Source organism: Salmo salar, chromosome ssa10 (genome assembly GCF_905237065.1).
Source record: "Salmo salar chromosome ssa10, Ssal_v3.1, whole genome shotgun sequence".
NCBI classification, from domain to species: domain Eukaryota; kingdom Metazoa; phylum Chordata; class Actinopteri; order Salmoniformes; family Salmonidae; genus Salmo; species Salmo salar.
This window is the reverse complement of record NC_059451.1, coordinates 113,194,816-113,211,040: the sequence shown is the minus strand read 5'-3', so window position 1 is coordinate 113,211,040 and position 16,225 is coordinate 113,194,816. Positions and strand designations below refer to the sequence as shown.

The window sequence follows — 16,225 nt, the reverse complement described above, 5'->3', positions numbered from 1 at the left end:
TACCACTATGGCCTATTTATTGCCTTAATTCCCTAATCTTACTACATGGAAGGGCCAGAACATTAGTCTAATGTTTGGTGAAGTGGTAAAAGATGATGATAGCAGTGTTATGTGTGATGATTTGTGATTCGCTATCTTGGCCAGGTCGCAGCTATAAATGAGAACTTGTTCTCAACTGGCCCACATAGATTTTTCTATTGTGTTATTGACTGTACGTTTGTTTATTCCACGTGTAACTCTGTGTTGTTGTTTTTGTCTTACTGCTTTGCTTTATCTTGGCCAGGTCGCAGCTATAAATGAGAACTTGTTCTCAACTGGCCCACCTGGTTAAATAAAGGTGAAATAAAAAATACAAATAATTCTATATTAGCAGGTTAGGGTCGAGTGCAGCCTCAGATGTTCACTTCATCACATATAGTCAGGCGGTTGTGGAGGTGTTATAAACAATTGTGGGCAGGTGAACAAACATCTGACCCGCGCATCACCATAACCCATATAGGATGACCTTGCTAACCATTACCATAAGACCATACTGCCACGCATAATAGAGGTGATCCATTTCCACAGCACTATCACCATAGCACAAACCCTCACTACCATTATCATAACAGTATTGTCATAATAAGCAGGATGACCCTGTTAGTCATATCCACAAAACTCTAAGAAGAGGCATTTCTTTCAGACAGCAGCCTAACACTGGAAATGGGTGAAATAAGGGTACCCAAGGCTATAACACAGAAGGAAACATACAGAGAATGGGTGTTTTCAAAAGGTGTTCTCCTTTCAAAAGTGGACTCTAAAAAGTGAACATTTTCTACACCATTCCTGGTTGTGCCTCTGAGTGAGTTACTTAAGCAATAAAGCACGAGGGGCTGTGGTTTATGGCCAATATACTACGGCTAAGGACTGTTCTTACCCACGACGCAACGCAGAGTGCCTGGATACAGCCCTTAGCCGTGGTGTATTGGCCATATACCACAACCCCCCGAGGTGCCTTATTGCTATTATAAACCTGTTACAAACATAATTAGAACAGTAAAAATAAATGTTTTGTCATAGCCGTGGTATATGGCTTTAAGCCAAAGCATTCAGGGCTCGGACTCGGTTTGTAATTAGATATACAATGTCTTCTTACTTTAATATAAAAAATATTCTCAATTTCATGGACTGTTGGTTAGAACAATTTTGTTGATCGGTAATAACCATTTAATTGTTCTTCCGAAGAGCAAGATACTTGAATTAAATGATCAATCCACTTGTTTAGATTACATCATAGAGTTCCCCTTTCATAAATGAATACAATAAACCCAGTTTTGTGGGTGGGTGTGACTGAGTTTATAATATTAGCTTGCCTCAAAGATGAATCACAATAATGATATCTCTCTGACACGCTATACCGTGTGGCTCCATCTCTGTGCTGTGGTGTCTCAATACTGTTTTGTCATATTTGTGTATTAATCTGTGTATTAAAACCATTAAACTGAAACATTTTTTACCATTGTTCATCGCAGGATATAAATGGCAAAAATGAGGGTCTCAGTTTGAAAAACCCACACATAATTTATCCAATTCACTTTTCCCAAAATTAGAGTGACAGGTCTTACATGACCATTCTATTCTGAGACAATCCCGGATCCCGAGACCCCACCCCCCACCCCCCCACACACACACTCTAGCGCTCGCTCGCTCTCCTCTCTCTCTCTCTCTCACTCTCTCACCAGACTCTCTCTCCAGACCCTTTCTCTCTCCAGACTGGATCTTCAATGGGAAGAGTGAATGAGATGGAGGGAACAGGAAGTGGAAGAGTGAATGAGATGGAGGGAACAGGAAGAGTGCATGTGATGGAGGGAACAGGAAGGGGAAGAGTGAATGTGATGGAGGGAACAGGAAGAGGAAGAGTGAATGAGATGGAGGGAACAGGAAGAGGAAGAGTGAATGAGATGGAGGGAACAGGAAGAGGAAGAGTGAATGAGATGGAGGGAACAGGAAGAGAAAGAGTGAATGTGATAGAGGGAACAGGAAGGGGAAGAGTGAATGAGATGGAGGGAACAGGAAGAGGAAGAGTGAATGAGATGGAGGGAACAGGAAGAGTGAATGAGATGGAGGGAACAGGAAGAGGAAGAGTGAATGAGATGGAGGGAACAGGAAGAGGAAAAGTGAATGTGATGGAGGGAACAGGAAGTGGAAGAGTGAATGAGATGGAGGGAACAGGAAGAGGAAGAGTGGATGAGATGGGGGAACAGGAAGAGGAAGAGTGAATGTGATGGAGGGAACAGGAAGAGGAAGAGTGAATGTGATGGAGGGAACAGGAAGAGGAAAAGTGAATGAGATGGATGGAACAGGAAGAGTGAATGAGATGGAGGGAACAGGAAGAGGAAGAGTGAATGAGATGGAGGGAACAGGAAGAGTGAATGAGATGGAGGGAACAGGAAGTGGTAGAGTGAATGAGATGGAGGGAACAGGAAGGGGAAGAGTGAATCGGATGGAATGAGAAGGAGAAAGTGGAGGGTCCACAAGGCCCCTCATTATTCTGACAGACACTCGAGGCCACAGGAAAAAGCGCACTTCATTGTTCTTGTCAAACTCCGTCCGGCTTAATGGCGTGTTCAGTTCTTAGGGCCTCAGCTAGTGGAGAGATTAAGGATGGTGTGGCTGGGCCAGACGTAAAGAGAGAGAGAGATGATTAGATCAGGACAAAACGCTTGACTATCTCCTTTCTCTATTGTTTCTTTCATGGCTTTTAATCTCATTTGAGTCATTTAGCAGGTGCTCTTATCCAGAGCGACTTACAGGAGCAATTAGGGTTAAGTGCCTTGCTCAAGGGTACATCGACATATTTTTTACCTAGTTGGCTCAGGGAATCGAACCAGCAACCTTTCGATTACTGACCCAACACTCTTAATGGCTAGGCTACCTCTCGCTTGCCAGACTTGCTTGACAGAGTCATGGTGCTTTGCAATACAGTGGATCTAGAACACCTGAGAGGAGGTAAAGCCCTCTTGAGATAAATATCTTCCAGGGGCCAAAGTATTTTGCAGCTTCACATAAATATGTCATATCATGTAGCAATGGAGAGGGTAAATGGCAATGTTTTCCAACTGAAGAATAAAGTGATGGTTTACGGCATAGTAACTGTGAAGTGGCACAGATGTTTCTATTGTTATTCCTCCTCTGTATCCTTCCCTCCTTTCTGTAGAGATTATCCAGTGATTACTGCTATTGGGGTGGGATTATAGACTGTATTATAGAATGTATATCTAGAACCCCATATGCAACCAGCTCTGTAATTTACACTCAATACACAGATTAGGTACTTAGTCCTTTATTTTTGTAACGGCTGTCGTGTTGTAGAGAGGACCAAGGCGCAGCGGGTTGCATGTTCATCTTTATATTTAATTAGAATAAAGTGAACACAGAAAACAAGAAAACGAAGAACGACAGGTGACAGTTTCACAGGCTATATTGAATCTAGCAGTGTAAAATACAACTACCCACAATTAACAACCCCAAACACATACCTATATATAGGACTCTCAATCAGAGGAAAATAGAAACACCTGCCTCCAATTGAGAGTCCACACCCAAACCTAAACATAGAAAAACTAAACTAGACAGAACGTAGAAAATACAACCTAGAACATACCCAACACCCAGAACTAACAAATCACACATCCTAAACACAACCAACCACCCCGAACCAACCAAAACAAATACCCTCTGCCACGTCCTGACCAAACTACAATACAAATAATACCTAAACTGGTCAGGACGTGACAATTTTCTTTGTTTTAACATGATGCTTCTGCTATGGAGCTCAAACATACTGTAGATGTGAAGCAGTAGCGGATGTGCTGTTACCACGTTATGGCCAACACACATTCCAAACTGCTTGGCGTACTACACCCTGCAGTCACAGATATTTTCATCGGAGATGGATGACGTTAAAATGTCTGTTTGACTCTCATCCATGGTATATGCTTCCTGACGCAGATGATGCAGGAAGCAGTTGGAATCCAGGCCAAAATGGGACACAGGTGTTTGAGATAAACTCAGTGTCAATGAAGCCTCGTTACAGCATGTCCTTCCCTGCCTGCGTCTCGAACGGCACCCTATTCCCTACAGTGCACTGCTTTTGATCAGGGCTCTGTAGGGCTCTGTAGGGCTCCATAGGGTCAAAAGTAGTGCACTATGTAGGGAACAGTGTACCGTTTGGGACTCAGCCTCTACCTATGGGTTTGTACCAGAGTGGCTGCAGCATTGATCAGACAGCCAAGCCCCTTTGTTTGCCTCCTAATTGGGGTAATTTATTGCCCTAACAGGCAGAGCAGCTGTGGCTTTACAGCATCGCACCAATTAAGCCCAGATGCTAAAATGAAAGACAGGACTGAAGACGTGAAGAATCAACAGACGATAACTCAGATCTGGGTAATAAATGTGACAGCATGAGACCGAGGAATGAGGAGGACCGTGGCGGGCTCTTCAAAACACTCTGCTGATGTATTCCACTGATGTTGGAAACAACAAGCAACATCAGTATCAATGTAATTCAAAGAGTAATTTCAAAACCAGATCTAAGATGACCTGAGAGTTATTGTTTCTTATAACTTCTATGATTTTAATTATTGGTCAGAATCAAAGAAGGGAACAGACATCTCTACAGGGAGTCGAGAACACTTCACGTCAAAGGTTAGATGGATTATGAGTAAATTACAAAATTGTTCTCATGATAGTTCAAGAGTTCTCTGATTTACATTTTTATTTTACACAAAATGGCAGTGTTGGTCAGGATCAGGTGGATTAGAGAATCGGAGAGCGAATGGCCCAGGAAATGTGGGACATAACAGGAGGAAATCAGGTCACCATGGACATTCCTCCAGGGCATGGATAACCCCGACATACTGTGGTTGGCCTGCCTCTCCTCTCTCCCAGTCTGAGTCCTTTAGATGATGTGCACTGGGAAAGGGCACACATGTGAGTAACACAGATAAAGTAACATGGAAGAGGAGGAGGGGCCAACCTGAAGGCTCAGCTCACAGATGATGAATACTTCCAGAGAGAGTTTATGTTTTCTTGTCATGTGACCCCAAAGGAAAATAACATCTCATCGTTTTGATAATGTCTGGAGAGAGTTTGTACTGTTCCTATCCGGCTCAAAGGACCATGATAAATAAGGTAGAGTCTGAGAGAGTACGCTGTTGTACACATTTTCATTGTGTCACAAATCAAACAGTCCAAATTGTTCACCCAATAGGCCTGCCAGTCCACATAACATGAGCGAGTGATCTGCCTGAGAATATATTTATTTTAATTCTACGGTTCGGCTCGGTCCAAGGTGGTGTATAGGTGAATAGCAAAGTGAGACGTGTGAGCATGCTAGTACCTGGGTCATACGAGAGCAGCACTAAAACATGCAGCACCTTGATAGACTGAACCATACCCCAGAGATGAAAGGAGTTCATGCACTCCTACAGAGAGTATCTCCTCCCTCTGTCCTCCATTAGAATTCCAGCTCTGTCTGAAGCTCCACTGAATCCCATTACCTTCTCCATCCCACCACTGACTTAAACCCTCAAGACAAAACGAGTGCTTGTCTGTCGTGCCCTTGACGGCGGTGTCTTGCTCCTCCAGGTAACCTCTCTCTCTCTCTCTCTCGGTCCCTCTCTGTGTGTCTCTCTCTCGTTCCCTCTCTCTCTCTCTCTTTCTCTCTCGCTCTCTCCGTCCCTCTCTCTCTCTCTCTCTCGCTCTCTCTGTCCCTCTCTCTCTCTGTGCCTCACTCTCGGTCCCTCTCCCTCGCTCTCTCGGTGTGTCTCTCTCGCTCTCCGTCCCTCTCTCTTTCTTGCTCGCTCTCTCTGTCCCTCTCTCTCTCTGTGCCTCTCTCTCGGTCCCTCTCCCTCGCTCTCTCGGTGTGTCTTTCTCTCTCTCTCTCTCTCTGTCTCTGTCTCTCTCTCTCTTCAGGGGGAATTGTGATATCAGTAGCCTGATGGGGAGTAGAAACCTCTATGTTTTATGAGGAGAACGAACAGCCCTGAACCCAATTATCTTTCTTTGTTAAATAAAACTCTACTGGCCCCCATTTCAACATGCCCCCCCCCCTCTGCTGTTTTTACACTACAAAGTGATTACAGATTTAATTAGCTGAGGACCTTGCTTCAGGGAGACTCATGAATCTATATTGATATTTCTGCAGAATGTGGAGATAGGGCCTCGTCCTCATGATGAGCTACGGAGACGCTACTGCAGAAAAAAAATAAAGGAGGATGAAGTGATGATTTGCAACTTTAACTCTCCTGTTTACTTTTTCCCCTGAGGCTAATCTTTTTATTGCTCTATGAGGATGAGCAGCATGGCTGAATTATGCAGAGCATGGCAGCAGCAATCAATGCTGTCTCACTGTGAGTAGCTTGGATTAAAAGAGGCCTGCTGTCAGGAGAGCAGCATTTCTGTTATTGACATTAGAGAATATTCCACCACTAATCTGGTAGAAATTAATTAAGTGTTCTGAGACCTTCAGCCCCATTTGGAGAGTGGAATCTAATTTGGATTTAATGGTGCAATTTGCCTGTCTAACCTGGTCACTTCGTTTGATGGATCAGTTTAACCATCTGGAATAACATTAACAATAGCATTGGGGTCCTGAAGGTATAGAACCCTATATATAATACAGAGTTTTCTAGGGTCTCCACCAAGCTAGGTAAATCTGCTTTAATTTTTATGCATCGTATTGCTGGAACATAATTGATGTTTTTGTGGCGTTCGGGCTATTTAAAGTATTGATTGGGAACTTGTTTGTGGATGAAGGTAACTGTTTTTCTGGGTGATTTGTGACGTTGTATTTGTGCTTCCCATTACTGTGTTTTTACATATTTTTTGTATTTTTTTATTTCGCCTTTATTTTGCCAGGTAGGCTGGTTGAGAACAAGTTCTCATTTACAACTGCGACCTGGCCAAGATAGCAGTTTGACACATACAACAACACAGAGTTACACATGGAATTAACACATTTACAATAGAAAAAAGAAAAACCTGTAAACAGTGAGTGCAAATGAGGTAAGATAAGGGAGGTAAGGCAATAAATAGGCCATGGTGGCGAAGTAATTACAATATAGCAATTAGAAACTGGAATGGAAGATGTGCAGAAGATGAATGTGCAAGTAGAGACACTGGGGTGCAAAAGAGCAAGATAAATAAATAAATACAGTATGGGGATGAGGTAGATGGATGAGCTGTTTACAGATGGGCTATGTACAGGTGCAGTGATCTGTGAGCTGCTCTGACAGCTGGTGCTTAAAGTTAGTGAGGGAGATATGGGTCTCCAGCTTCAGTGATTTTTGCAGTTCGTTCCAGTCATTGGCAGCAGAGAACTTGAAGGAAAGGCGACCAAAGTAGGAATTGGCGTTGGGGGTGACCAGTGAGATATACCTGCTGGAGCGCGTGCTATGGGTGGGTGCTGCTATGGTGACCAGTGAGCTGAGATAAAGCGGGGCTTTACCTAGCAGAGACTTGTAGATGACCTGGAGCCAGTGGGTTTGGCGATGAGTATGAAACGATGGCCAGCCAACGAGAGCATACAAGTCGCAGTGGTGGGTGGTGTATGGGGCTTTGATGACAAAACTGATGGCACTGTGATAGACTGCATCCAATTTGTTGAGTAGAGTGTTGGAGGCTATTTTATAGATGACATCACCGAATGCTGGACGGGCGGGCAGGTGTGGGCAGTGACCGGTTGAAGAGCATGCATTTCGTTTTACTTGCATTTAAGAGCAGTTGGAGGCTACGGAAGGAGAGTTGTATGGCATTGAAGCTCATCTGGAGGTTAGTTAACACAGTGTCCAAAGAAGGGCCAGAAGTATACAGAATGGTGTAATCTGCGCAGAGGTGGATCAGAGAATCACAAGCAGTGAGAGCGACATCATTGATGTATACAGAGAAGAGAGTCGGCCCGAGAATTGAACCTTGTGGCACCCCCATAGAGACTGCAAGAGGTCCGGACAACAGGCCCTCCGATTTGACACACTGAACTCTATCAGAGAAGTAGTTGGTAAAACAGGCGAGGCAATCATTTGAGAAACCAAGGCTGTTGAGTCTGCCAATAAGAATGTGGTGATTGACAGAGTCGAAAGCCTTGGCCAGGTCGATGAATACGGCTGTACAGTAATGTCTCTTATCGATTGCGGTTATGATATCGTTTAGGACCTTGAGCATGGCTGAGGTGCACGCACCCATGACCAGCTCTGAAACCAGATTGCATAGTGGAGAAGGTACGGTGGGATTCAAAATGGTTGCTAATCTGTTTGTTGACTTGGCTTTCGAAGACCTTAGAAAGGCAGGGTAGGATGGATATAGGTCTGTAGCAATTTGGGTCTAGAGTGTCTCCCCCTTTGAAGAGGGGGATGACCGCGGCAGCTTTCCAATCTTTGGGAATCTCAGACGATACGAAAGAGAGGTTGAACAGGCTAGTAATAGGGGTGGCAACAATTTCAGCAAGTAATTTTTAAAAGAGAGGGTCCAGAACGTCTAGCCTGGCTGATTTGTAGGGGTCCAGGATTTGCAGTTCTTTAAGAACATCAGTTATCTGGATTTGGGTGAAGGAGAAATTGGGGAGGCTTGGGCAAGTTGCTGTGGGGAGTGCAGGGCTGTTGACCGGGGTAGGGGTAGCCAGGTGGAAAGCATAGCCAGCAGTAGAAAAATGCGTATTGAAATTCTCAATTATTGTGGATTTATCGGTGGTGACAATGTTTCTTAGCCTCAGTGCAGTGGGCAGCTGGGAGGAGGTGCTCTTATACTCCATGGACTTTACAGTGTCCCAGAACTTTTTTGAGTTTGTGCTACAGGATGCAAATTTCTGCTTGAAAAAGCTAGCCTTAGCTTTCCTAACTGCCTGTGTATACAGTATTTGTTCCTAACTTCCCTGAAAATGTGCGTATCACTGGGGCTATTCGATGCTAATGCAGAGCGCCACAGGATGTCTTTGTGCTGGTCAAGGGCAGTCAGGTCTGGAGAGAACCAAGGGCGATATCTGTTCCTGGTTCTACATTTTTTGAAAGGGGCATGCTTATTTAAGATGGTGAGGAAGGCACTTTTAAAGAATGACCAGGCATCCTCTGCTGACAGGATGAGGTCAATATCCTTCCAGGATACCCGGGCCAGGACGATTAGGAAGTCCTGCTCGCTGAAGTGTTTTAGGGAGCGTTTGATAGTGATGAGGGGTGGTCGTTTGACCGCAGACCCGTTACGGATGCAGGCAATGAGGCAATGATCGCTGAGATCTTGGTTGAAAACAGCAGAGGTATATTTGGAGGGCAAGTTGGTTAGGATGATATCTATGAGGGTGCCTGTGTTTACGGATTTGGGGTTGTACCTGGTGGGTTCATTGATCATTTGTGAGAGATTGAGGGCATCAAGCTTAGATTGTAGGATGGCCGGGGTGTTAAGCATGTCCCAGTTTAGGTCACCTAGCAGCACGAGCTCTGAAGATAGATGGGAATCAGTTTAAGGCACAGCTGGGGGCAGAGGGCGGTCTATAGCAAGCGGCAACGGTGATTGACTTGTTTCTGGAGAGGTGGATTTTTAAAAGTAGAAGCTCGAATTGTTTGGGTACAGACCTGGATAGTAAGACAGAACTCTGCAGGCTATCTCTGCAGTAGATTGCAACACCGCCCCCTTTGGCAGTTCTATCTTATTACAGTTACAGAAAATGTTACAGTTAGGGATGGAAATTTCAGGTTTTTGGTGGTTTTCCTGAGCCAGGATTCAGACATGGCTAGGACATCCGGAAGATGGCAGAGTGTGCTAGGGCAGTGAATAAAACAAACTTAGGGAGGAGCTTCTAATGTTAACATGCATGAAACCAAGGCTTTTACGGTTACAGAAGTCAACAAATGATAGCGCCTGGGGAATGGGAGTGGAGCTAGGCACTGGAGGGCCTGGATTAACCTCCACATCACCAGAGGAACAGAGGAGGAGTAGGGTAAGGGTACGGCTGAAGGCTAAAATAACTGTCCGTCTAGTATGTTCATAACAGAGAGTAAAAGGAGCAGATTTCTGGGCACGGTAGAATAGATTCAAGGCATAATGTACAGACAAAGGTATGGTAGGATGTGGATACAGTGAGGGTAAACCTGTGCATAGAGTGACGATGAAAGAGATATTGTCCATAGAAATATCATTTAAACCAGGTGATGTCACCGCATGTTCGGTAGGTGGAACTAAAGTGTTAACTTCTTTGGGATGGGGGCAATATTTTCACGTCCGGATGAAAAGCGTGCCCAAAGTAAACTGCCTGCTACTCAGGCCCAGAAGCTAGGATATGCATATAATTGGTCGATTTGGATAGAAAACACTAGAGTTTCTAAAACTGTTAAAATAACGTCGATGTGTATAACAGAACTGAAATGGCAGGCAAAACCCCGAGGACAAACCATCCTCGCCCCAAAAAATGTCATCCTACCACTGATTTCGGAAAGAAAGTCTGTTGTAATAGCATGAGGGGGCCACAACAGGCCCTTCTGTTAGCTTGCTAGCCCCGGCCCAATAGTTGCCTCACTCGGCTACACATGCGTCTCGCTAACGTCAATATGCCTTGTCAATTGCTGTTTTGGTTAGTATTTATTGCCTTTTTTCACTGTAGAGCCTCTAGCCCTGCTCAATACGCCTTATTTAAATTCTTGCGGATTAGTGGGACGCTAGCATTTCCGGTGAAATTGCAGAGCGCTAAATTAAAATTAAATTACTATAAATATTAAACTTTCATTAAATCACAAGTGCAATACATAAAGCTTAACTTGTTGTTAATCCAGCCTCCGTGTCAGATTTCAAAAAGGCTTTACGGCGAAAGCAAACCATGCGATTATTTGAGGACAGCGCCCAGTGCACAAATGCATAACAAATCATTTTCAACCAGGGAAATGCGGTAAACCAGGCCAATTAGCAGAATATGTATAGTGGCCAAAGAATTTGTCCGGTTGGCCTCTTAAGCTAACAGTGCGATGTGCTCTGGACAGCTAGCAGGCCGCGGCTAGCATGCTAGCGGGTGGGATTTCAGGGGATGACGCGATGGCGGAGCCAGTTGAGAAAAACCCCATTGGGCGAATCACGTCGGTGGTCCAGTCGTGATGAGTCGGCGGGGGTCCAAGCCAGTTGGAAAAAATAGGTATTGTAGCCCAAGTAGTGGCTGGTGGACCTCTTTGGCTAGCCGGGAGATGGGCCTAGCAAGGCTAGCTCCAGGATAATTGGTTATTGCTTCGGGACAGTGACGTTAGCAAGGAGTGGCCACTTGAATAGCAGCTAGCTAGCTGCGATGATCCAGGTGGGAAAAAAAAGGTTCAGAGCTTGCGGTAGGAATCCGGAGATATGGAGAAAAATAAGTACGATTTGCTCTGGTTTGAGTCTCGCTGTGCAGACTGGTGAGAGTTGTCCATGCTAGAGGTGGCTGATGACCGCTAGCAGTGGCTAGCTGACTACTAGCTAGTAGCTAGTTAGCCTGGCTGGCTTCTGTTGGGTTTCCGGTTCAGGCAACGGTTCAGACGACGGATCAGCAGGGCTCCGTATGGTGTGTATAGTGGCCAAAGAATTTGTCCTATGGGCCTCTTAAGCTAACAGTCCGATGTACTTTAGACAGCTAGCGGGCCATAGCTAACTAGTAGCCAGTTAGCTGGTAGCCAGTTAGCTGGCTAGATTTTGATGAGTTGATGAGTTCTTAAGTATAAAAATAGCAGATCCATACCACATTGGGTGAGGTGGGTTGCAGGAGAGTATATTCAGTTCGTAGATAGAAAGTGATATTAAAATATTAAATATACACTGCTCAAAAAAATAAAGGGAACACTTAAACAACACAATGTAACTCCAAGTCAATCACACTTCTGTGAAATCAAACTGTCCACTTAGGAAGCAACACTGATTGACAATACATTTCACATGCTGTTGTGCAAATGGAATAGACAACAGGTGGAAATTATAGGCAATTAGCAAGACACCCCCAATAAAGGAGTGGTTCTGCAGGTGGTGACCACAGACCACTTCTCAGTTCCTATGCTTCCTGGCTGATGTTTTGGTCACTTTTGAATGCTGGCGGTGCTTTCACTCTAGTGGTAGCATGAGATGAAGTCTACAACCCACACAAGTGGCTCAGGTAGCGCGGCTCATCCAGGATGGCACATCAATGCGAGCTGCGGCAAGAAGGTTTGCTGTGTCTGTTGGCCTTTGTGTCCAGAGCATGGAGGCACTACCAGGAGACAGGCCAGTACATCAGGAGATGTGGAGGAGGCCGTAGGAGGGCAACAACCCAGCAGCAGGACCGCTACCTCCGCCTTTGTGCAAGGAGGAGCAGGTGGAGCACTGCCAGAGCCCTACAAAATGACCTCCAGCAGGCCACAAATGTGCATGTGTCTGCTCAAACGGTCAGAAACAGACTCCATGATGGTGGTATGAGGGCCCGACGTCCACAGGTGGGGGTTGTGCTTACAGCCCATCACCGTGCATTTGGCATTTGCCAGAGAACACCAAGATTGGCAAATTCGCCACTGGCGCCCTGTGCTGTTCACAGATGAAAGCAGGTTCACACTGAGCACATGTGACAGACGTGACAGAGTCTGGAGACGCCGTGGAGAATGTTCTGCTGCCTGCAACATCCTCCAGCATGACCGGTTTGGCGGTGGGTCAGTCATGGTGTGGGGTGGCATTTCTTTGGGGGGCCGCACAGCCCTCCATGTGCTCGCCAGAGGAAGCCTGACTGCCATTAGGTACCGAGATGAGATCCTCAGACCCCTTGTGAGACCATATGCTGGTGCGGTTGGCCCTGGGTTCCTCCTAATGCAAGACAATGCTAGACCTCATGTGGCTGGAGTGTGTCAGCAGTTCCTGCAAGAGGAAGGCATTGATCCTATGGACTGGCCCGCCCGTTCCCCAGACCTGAATCCAATTGAGCACATCTGGGACATCATGTCTCGATCCATCCACCAACGCCACGTTGCACCACAGACTGTCCAGGGGTTGGCGGATGCTTTAGTCCAGGTCTGGGAGGAGATCCCTCAGGAGACCATCCGCCACCTCATCAGGAGCATGCCCAGGCGTTGTAGGGAGGTCATACAGGCACGTGGAGGCCACACACACTACTGAGCCTCATTTTGACTTGTTTTAAGGACATTACATCAAAGTTGGATCAGCCTGTAGTGTGGTTTTCCACTTTAATTTTGAGTGTGACTCCAAATCCAGACCTCCATGGGTTGATAAATTGGATTTCAATTGATTATTTTTGTGTGATTTTGTTGTCAGCACATTCAACTATGTAAAGAAAAAAGTATTTAATAAGATTATTTCATTCATTCAGATCTAGGATATGTTATTTTAGTGTTCCCTTTATTTTTTTGAGCAGTATATATACGGGAAAAAAAACAAGGAAAAACGATTTTTACAAGGGACAGGAAGGAACAAGACAAAAACACACGTCCGACTGCTACGCCATCTTGGAATTTAATACATATATTTATGTTTTATATGCAGGGTGCATTTGTAAAAGAGACCGAGGTCTCAATATGTCTTCCCTGTTAAAATAAAGGTTAAATAAAACTAATGAAAATAAATACTGAATACAAAAACTAAATCAAATTGTGTTGGTCACAAGAGCCGAATACAGCGGGTTTAGACTTTACCATGAAATGCCTGAGTACAAGCCCTTCCCAATGATGCAGAGTACACACATAAATAAAATACAAATTAAAATAGTAACACAAGAGGAATAAAACACACAAGAATGGAGCTATATACAGGAAGTATCAGATCAATGTGGAGCTATATACAGGCAGTACCAGTACCAGATCAATGTGCAGGAATACGAGGAATTGGAGGTAGATATGTACATGAAGGCAGGGTAAAGTGACTAGGCATCAGAATAGATACTATCCTGCATACTGTATACTGTATCTAGACACTGAATTGTATGTGGTACTCTTACTTCAGTCACGACAACATACTGTATAACTACATGTTAAACTGTAGGCAACCAACAACAACTATACATGTCAAGAGAACAGTGTTCCACTGGAGTGTTGTGATGAACAGTGAGAGATGAAAATGAGTATGAAAGTGTCAAGTGGAGCTTGTCAAACCCCACTCATGTATGAATATTTCACTAGCATCACACACACACGCGTCCGCACGCAGACACACACACACCACAAACCAGCCCTCCTCGCTTCGATTCCCCCGGCTCAGAGAAGAAAGAGGCCCTCCGACGGATACCTGTCTCCTGCTTCATCTCACAGCCCAAATTTCAGATGGCATGAATGACAGGAGGAGCTCTCCAGTGCTGCCAGCGCTGCCTTATGGGGGAACTTGAGCGGTCTCATAGGAGGAGCTCTCCAGTGCTGACAACGCTGCCTTGCGAAAGAACTGGAGCTTTCGCCCACATCACACTGCTGCCAGAAACCAGGCTACGCCCATGACCGACACACACAGAAACAAATACTGTACCGCACAAACAAGTAATACACACTCACCCACTCAATCACTCACAAACGCACATAGACGCATAGGCAAAGAAACATTCAGCAAACAAACACACATAAGCATGCATGCACGCATGCACACACATACTATAGGTGCACACACACACGGGCACACAAACAGTCGGCACACACAAATTTCACACGAGTACATTGAGTAGGGAGCACACACACACACACACACACACACACACACACACACACACACACACACACACACACACACACACACACACACACACACACACACACACACACACACACACACACACACAGGCAAACACACACCAAGGATCCAGCAATATTCCAAACATATAGAATAGCACACACACACAAACACACACACACACACACACACACACACACACACACACACACACACACACACACACACACACACACACACACACACACACACACACACACACACACACACACACACACACACACAGGCAAACACACACCAAGGATGCAGCAATATTCCAAACATATAGAATAGCACACACACACACACACACACACACACACACACACACACACACACACACACACACACACACTTGAGCAGAGCTTTTTTGTATAATGTGTCTCCTGACAGTTGTCAAGGTGGTAAAGTACCGCTCCCTTTGCAATCAGGCACATCTCTCACAGGAAACATAGATATTCACAGAGCTACTAGGTCTTTCCTCTACTACATGACAGATCATAATGTGGTTATAGTAGCCAGGGAAATCCTACAAGATAATACTGTATACGTCCCGTCTCACGGTCAGCCATTTTCTTACATTACACAGCATTCCCTGTTTCCCTTTTAGTTGTATTTCGTATGTTAAATGCGGAGATTTAAAGATCGCAATTAAGGCTGGAAGAATTAAGGCTGGAAGAATGACCGTGTAATCGTGTAACTGACAATCATGGATGAAGACCGTAATGAAAATAAAAGAAACCGCAAACTGGACGAATAGCTGAGTGAAGAAGGGACGGCCGGGGATTTTTGCGGTTGAGTCCATTCCCGCAGTTACATGGACTCTTTACAACATGATGAAACTTTGTTTCTCCTTGCTGAAACAAGCAAGGTGTTGTAGCAAATGAGTCTTTGGTTGCCTAGGTAATGCCTCCTTTCTGCAGCAGCACATGCAGTCAGGAGCTATACAAATTATTATAACGGTGACCACGGTCATTTGGCTGACCAATAACCGTCATCCAAAATTCCATGACCATCACAGCCCTAACTGTAATGCAATATTGATCAACATACAGTATATATTTTAAAACCCACTTTTAATGAACCACAGTATGGAGACCAGGGAGTGGGTCACTAAGATAGTAAATCCATCCTGATGTACTTACTTTTACTGCTTATCCTATGGGCCATTATAGGACTCTCCTCTCTCTCACAGGTCAAAGTGTCGATGCTAGAAAAGGGAAAAATAAACATTTGGATGTTAAATCACTGTGGTAAGAAAACCCACACAGACTCAGTAAACACACAGTAAAACACTAGTGTGTGGTGGTGCGAAAGAGAGAGAGAGGGAGAGAAAGAGAGAGAGAAGAAAGAGAATGAGAGACATTGATTTTCCCCCACCCCGAAGTGCCAGTTCATCATTCCGTGAGACACTCTCTATCGATCCTTCGCCTTTAGTTTGTTTGTAATTTTGGGGGCTTAAAGCTGGTCGCTATGATAGATCCCTCTGTATACCATTTGTCTCCTACATGAAAAATGG

The 16,225-nt window shown here is 44.9% G+C and overlaps 1 protein-coding gene across 3 annotated transcripts in view; it reads right to left on the bottom strand.

The window, feature by feature from the left end:
• mgat4c (mgat4 family member C) overlaps positions 1-16,225 on the bottom strand; it is a 207,065-nt gene that overhangs the window by 96,100 nt on the left and 94,740 nt on the right. For all 3 annotated transcript variants that reach the window (XM_014125695.2, XM_045688449.1, XM_014125692.2), the window contains exon 2: positions 15,852-15,916. The gene's annotated coding sequence lies outside the window, so the exon portion shown is untranslated. The remainder of the gene's footprint in view (positions 1-15,851; positions 15,917-16,225) is intronic.